A 5,933-nucleotide genomic window follows, 5' to 3' on the forward strand; every position below is an offset into this window, starting at 1 on the left:
CGGCAGAGACATTCACACATTTACATTAATATTGTAAATTTAAGGCAGATGTTTGTGCAGGTTGAACGGAGCTCACCGTGCTTCCACATGATCTTGATTTTATTAAATATAATCCTCCTGACATCTGAATAACAAATAACATGATCTGCTCTGTGTTCAAAGTATCTTAATCCATGAAAACATCAAACAAATACGTCTTCATCTAGAAGGGAGGGAGGAAGGGATATGATGCATGATTTTAGCTTTTATGGGAAGGGAAAAAACAAAAGACAACAGCAAAAATGATTCAAGAATATGAAAAAATAACAACCTTCAATATTATTATTTAAGTGGTATTTTAGGCCCTTACTAGCAAAATACTGATGAGATCAGCAGGAATGTTTGGTTCAGTTGATGAAACGATTTGAGAGGATTGACTCGCTAAGTGTGAAACTACATCTAGCAGCCAGTTAGCTTAGCACAAATTGTCTCATTACAATGTATTCTGCTGTTCCCTAAAGTAACACAATGCAGGTTATAGTCTGTAGTCTGTGTGGTCTAACCGAAAGGTTTCAGGGTTTAGGGAGACATGTCAATAAGGGTCAAATGGGTCTGTGTGAGAGTGTGTCTGTGTGTGTGTGAGTGTGTCTGTGTGTGTGAGAGTGTGTCTGTGTGTGTGAGAGTGTGTCTGTGTGTGTGTGAGTGTGTCTGTGTGTGTGAGAGTGTGTCTGTGTGTGTGTGAGTGTGTCTGTGTGTGTGAGAGTGTGTCTGTGTGTGTGAGAGTGTGTCTGTGTGTGTGTGAGTGTGTCTGTGTGTGTGAGAGTGTGTCTGTGTGTGTGAGAGTGTGTCTGTGTGTGTGTGAGTGTGTCTGTGTGTGTGAGAGTGTGTCTGTGTGTGTGTGAGTGTGTCTGTGTGTGTGAGAGTGTGTCTGTGTGTGTGAGAGTGTGTCTGTGTGTGTGTGAGTGTGTCTGTGTGTGTGAGAGTGTGTCTGTGTGTGTGAGAGTGTGTCTGTGTGTGTGTGAGTGTGTCTGTGTGTGTGAGAGTGTGTCTGTGTGTGTGTGAGTGTGTCTGTGTGTGTGAGAGTGTGTCTGTGTGTGTGAGAGTGTGTCTGTGTGTGTGTGAGTGTGTCTGTGTGTGTGAGAGTGTGTCTGTGTGTGTGAGAGTGTGTCTGTGTGTGTGTGAGTGTGTCTGTGTGTGTGAGAGCGTGTCTGTGTGTGTGTGTTTGTGTCTGTGTCACACACACACACACACTCTCTCCAGTCCTGACTGGTTGACCTGGTCTCTCTCCAGTCCTGACTGGTTGACCTGGTCTCTCTCCAGTCCTGACTGGTTGAACTGGTCTCTCTCCAGTCCTGACTGGTTGACCTGGTCTCTCTCCAGTCCTGACTGGTTGACCTGGTCTCTCTCCAGTCCTGACTGGTTGAACTGGTCTCTCTCCAGTCCTGACTGGTTGAACTGGTCTCTCTCCAGTCCTGACTGGTTGAACTGGTCTCTCTCCAGTCCTGACTGGTTGAACTGGTCTCTCTCCAGTCCTGACTGGTTGACCTGGTCTCTCTCCAGTCCTGACTGGTTGAACTGGTCTCTCTCCAGTCCTGACTGGTTGAACTGGTCTCTCTCCAGTCCTGACTGGTTGAACTGGTCTCTCTCCAGTCCTGACTGGTTGAACTGGTCTCTCTCCAGTCCTGACTGGTTGAACTGGTCTCTCTCCAGTCCTGACTGGTTGAACTGGTCTCTCTCCAGTCCTGACTGGTTGACCTGGTCTCTCTCCAGTCCTGACTGGTTGAACTGGTCTCTCTCCAGTCCTGACTGGTTGTTAAACGGTCAGAAGCCAAAAGGAGCGGCACACACGTTGGATCTCTAACACCCGGGTTAAGGTTAGGGTTAGATAGGGTTAGGATTAGATAGGGTTAAGGTTAGGCTTAGATAGGGTGGGGATAAGATACAGTTTAGGTTATGGTTAGATAGGGTTAGGGTTAGGATTAGATAGGGTTAGGATTAAATAGGGTTAAGGTTAGGGTTAGGGTTAGATAGGGTTAGGGTTAGGATTAGATAGGGTTAAGGTTAGGGTTATATAGGGTTAGGGTTAGGATTAGATACAGTTTAGGATAGGGTTAGGGTTAGGATTAGATAGGGTTAGGATTAAATAGGGTTAAGGTTAGGGTTAGATAGGGTTAGGGTTAGGATTAGATAGGGTTAGGATTAGATAGGGTTAAGGTTAGGGTTACATAGGGTTAGGGTTAGGATTAGATACAGTTTAGGATAGGGTTAGATAGGGTTAGGGTTAGGATTAGATAGGGTTAAGGTTAGGATTAGATAGGGTTAAGGTTAGGATTAGATAGGGTTAAGGTTAGGGTTATATAGGATTAGGATTAGGATTAGATAGGATTAGGATTAGATACGGTTAAATTAAATATGAATTTAAAGGGACAGACACGTTAAATAAAGTAAGGATTTAAAGGGACAGGCACGTTAAATGAAATATGGATTTAAAGGGACAGGCACGTTAAATAAAATATGGATTTAAAGAGACAGGCACGTCAGAACAGATTTAAAGTGTTTAAACCTACAGATAGAACTGTTTTGTGTTTCAATGCAGATTCTGAACAAATGTTGATGCTTGAATACACGCACACACACACACACACACACACACGCACACGCACACACACACGCACACACACACGCACACACACACACACGACCCCCCAACCCACCTATCAGAGTAAGCTTGTTTCTATTCAATGAGCTGCAAATTAGACTGACCCTTCCTACACCCACACAGACACACACACACACACACACAGACACACACACACACACACAGACTCACACAAACAGAGACACACCCACACAGACACACACACACACACACACACAGACACACACACACAGACTCACACAAACAGAGACACACCCACACAGACACACACACACACACACAGACACACAGATCTGCTCTATGGCCTCTCTCAATCCGTCTTGGCTCACTCGCTCTTTCTTTTCACTTTGCCTCCTCTCTTTAGAAACCTGTCACATCCTGACACACAGAATGGCCATCAGTCAGACCACACACACACACACACTCACACACACACACACACACACACACACACACTCACACACACTCACACACACACACACTCACACACACTCACACACACTCACACACACTCACACACACTCACACACACACACATAGGAAATGAGGGGGAGAAGGTCATTAACTCATCAGAATGGTTAAAAAAGCAGCTGATGGACGAGAGAGAATGGAGGGATGGAGGAATGGAGGGATGGAGGGATGGAAGGATGGAGGAATGGAGAGATGGAGGAATGGAGGAATGGAGGGATGGAGAGATGGAGGAATGGAGGGATGGAGGGATGGAGAGATGGAGTTACGGAGGGATGGAGAGATGGAGGAATGGAGGAATGGATGGATGGAGAGATGGAGTTACGGAGGGATGGAAGAATGAAGGGATGGAGGAAGGGGGGATGAGAAATGGAGGGCTGGACAGAGCTGACTAGAAGGAGTTGAAGCTTTACTGAACAATAACATTGTTGATTTGAGGATCAAACAAGTTTGTTGATTCCATTTAATTGTTTACTATCAAAATAGTTTCAATGACATCAAAGCGTTGGTTTAATATAATAATTATGACAAGAAAACGTTGGACTGAGTCCTGTCAATCACCCCTTAGCCCCGCCCTAAAGCATCCCCTGCTTTATGGTCTGTTTGACTCTAAATGTCCATAATTTACTAAATGAGCATCATTCTGTATTGAAGAAGACTTGAAACTAGAGATTGAGACCAAAAACTAATGTTTACAATGTTTACTGAGGGAATAAATCAAGAAAAGTAGAGTCATTTATATAGACTTCTATACAACCAGAGGAGTCGCCCCCTGGTGGTCAGGAGAGAGAATGCAGCTTTAACACATGAAGCATAGACTTCTATACAACCAGAGGAGTCGTCCCCTGGTGGTCAGTAGAGAGAATGCAGCTTTAACACATGAAGCATAGACTTCTATACAACCAGAGGAGTCGCCCCCTGGTGGTCAGGAGAGAGAATGCAGCTTTAAGACATGAAGCATAGACTTCTATACAACCAGAGGAGTCGCCCCCTGGTGGTCAGGAGAGAGAATGCAGCTTCAACACATGAAGCATAGACTTCTATACAACCAGAGGAGTCGCCCCCTGGTGGTCAGGAGAGAGAATGCAGCTTCAACACATGAAGCATAGATTTCTATACAACCAGAGGAGTCGCCCCCTGGTGGTCAGGAGAGAGAATGCAGCTTTAAGACATGAAGCATAGACTTCTATACAACCAGAGGAGTCGCCCCCTGGTGGTCAGGAGAGAGAATGCAGCTTCAACACATGAAGCATAGACTTCTATACAACCAGAGGAGTCGCCCCCTGGTGGTCAGGAGAGAGAATGCAGCTTCAACACATGAAGCATAGACTTCTATACAACCAGAGGAGTCGCCCCCTGGTGGTCAGGAGAGAGAATGCAGCTTCAACACATGAAGCATAGACTTCTATACAACCAGAGGAGTCGCCCCCTGGTGGTCAGTAGAGAGAATGCAGCTTCAACACATGAAGCATAGACTTCTATACAACCAGAGGAGTCGCCCCCTGGTGGTCAGGAGAGAGAATGCAGCTTTAACACATGAAGCATAGACTTCTATACAACCAGAGGAGTCGCCCCCTGGTGGTCAGGAGAGAGAGTGCAGCTTTAACACACTAAAACAAACAAAGATTTGTTTAATATCTGTTGAAAAGTTTTTCCTCAACAGCCTCAATGTTTCTCAATTTCTTTTTCGTTCATTTCCTGAATAGTCTTTTCAAAATAAACTTCCATCTAGTGAACTTTGCATAACGTGGTTTCATCTCCTCATTGGGTCACTTTTTATCTGCGTTCTAAATATAAAATCTGAAGATAGTTTATTTAAATAATTGTATTTATTTCTCATCTTTTGTGTTTTGAAGCAGCTTTCAGTCTCAGAGTTCATCAACAGGACTCAAGGATTGTTTATCGTCGTTGTGCAACACAACAAACACAACAAATCTTAGATGTAAACAGAAGCAACAAAAACGTTTCTCTCTGCAATAAAATGGCCGACATCGTCACATTAACTTCTTCAGGTTTGTGTTGTTGGTGTGTGTGTGTGTGTGTGTGTGTGTGTGTGTGTGTGTGTGTGTGTGTGTGTGTTTGGTCCGACAGCAGCATGAAGATAGAGAGAGCAGGGATGTATGTTGGTAACCATGGCAACAGAGAGGGTCCAACGTGTGTTTAAATACATTTGTGGTGCGCACACACAACACACACACACACACACACAGATATTCAGAGTTTAGTTGCAGAGTTTTGAATCCTCTAACGGTTTATCTAAACCTCTGAGGAGGAGAACTCTGAACCATTCCTCTTCCTCTCCTCCTCTTCCTCCTCCTCCTCAAGAAACCTGTATTCTCTCTATCACCTCACTCACTCACACACACAGACACACACACACACACACACACAGACACACACACACACACACACACACACACACACACACATAACTGAGCCGTGTTCATGCTTTCTCATGAAACATTTTTAAAGCCTCCGATGTTGCCGACATATTCCACCTGCCCTTGACCCTAAAGGTCAGACTGGTACCTTGAAGCGAGCGGCACACGTGGAGCATCTGGAGTCCGGTGGAGCGGGTCGGTCTGGGAGGCGTCTCCACCGGGTCTCCTTGTGCACCTAAAGTAAAGTAGACCAGTTAAAACCTCATCATGCAGATCCACTCCACACACTTCCTGTCGTTGCACTTCCTGTCGTTGCTTCACACTTCCTGACGCCCTCCGTCCACATCTCGTTGCCGAGGCTTTGCTGCAAAGGTTTGGGTTTAGGGTTTTCTCCGGATTTGCAACCTTGTCTCCTAAAAAATGCAATGAAGTTCTGCACGTTCTCC

Source organism: Cyclopterus lumpus, chromosome 7 (assembly GCF_009769545.1).
Source record: "Cyclopterus lumpus isolate fCycLum1 chromosome 7, fCycLum1.pri, whole genome shotgun sequence".
NCBI classification, from domain to species: domain Eukaryota; kingdom Metazoa; phylum Chordata; class Actinopteri; order Perciformes; family Cyclopteridae; genus Cyclopterus; species Cyclopterus lumpus.